Genomic DNA, 1083 nt, shown 5'->3' on the forward strand with positions numbered 1-1083 from the left:
GGTTTTAAATATTTATAAATGTACAGAAAAGTATTTTATTTATTTTTGAGACAGAGTCTCGCTCTGTCACCCAGGCTGGAGTACAGTGGCATGATCTCGGCTCACTGCAATCTCCGCTTCCTAGGTTCAAGTGATTCTCCCGCCTCAGCCTCCACAGTAGCTGGGATTATAGGTATGTGCTACCATGCCTGGCTAACTTTTTGTATTTTTAGTAGAGACAGGGTTTTGCCGTGTTGTTTAGGTCTCAAACTCCTGAGCTCAAGTGATTCGCCTGCCTCGCCCTCCCAAAGTGCTGGGATTACCGGTGTAAGCCACTGTGCCTGGCCCAGAAAAGTATTTTAAAACATCTGGAAAAATACAGGCCAAATTGCAGATATTGGTGGAATACTGAGGGGTGGACTATTGAGGGGGAAGTACGGAAAGCAAGAGGCTGATGGATGAAAGAATTCCAGGAGCATGAATTGCATCTGCAACTCTTTGAAATTTTAAAAGGAGAAAATGAATGCCATGTGTCAAAAGACAAAATTATAACACATTTAGTTATAAATCTAATTGGCTTTTATTTGAGATTCATGAATCGGGGCAGCTTCCCTTCTACAACATGGAGTAAGAGCTTCCATTGGCCAATGGCAGACAGCGGGTTTTGTGAGATGGGAACAAGGAAACGGAACCACAGGAAAAACGTCAGTTGGTTACCATTGTGTTTCTTTGGTAAAGGTTAAAGCAGAGCGGACTTCCTTATTACACTGACTTACGTAGACTGGAATCTCCTGTTTTCAGGAAAAACTTGTCTGTTTTGGGAACTATCTGCTTCCTCAAGGCTTCGGTTTCATGAGACGTGGCGTTTAGCATGAGTGACTCCATCTTGGTTTGGTGTGGTCTGTTGGAGCCTAGTGCAGGACCTCAGTCCAAAATAATGGGCTCCCATAATTTTTGTTTAACAAATATTTGTGCAATTGCAATAATAATACGAGGAAAAATGACCAAGGCAGGCATCCCAGATAGTGTCACTGTATTATTGAGGAGTGTGTGTTCACAGATGGAGGTGTGCAGGCAGGCAGGACTTTTCAGTAGGTACCTGGG

The sequence above is a fragment of the Colobus angolensis genome, unplaced genomic scaffold (assembly GCF_000951035.1).
Source record: "Colobus angolensis palliatus isolate OR3802 unplaced genomic scaffold, Cang.pa_1.0 Scaffold1, whole genome shotgun sequence".
In the NCBI taxonomy this organism is placed as follows: domain Eukaryota; kingdom Metazoa; phylum Chordata; class Mammalia; order Primates; family Cercopithecidae; genus Colobus; species Colobus angolensis.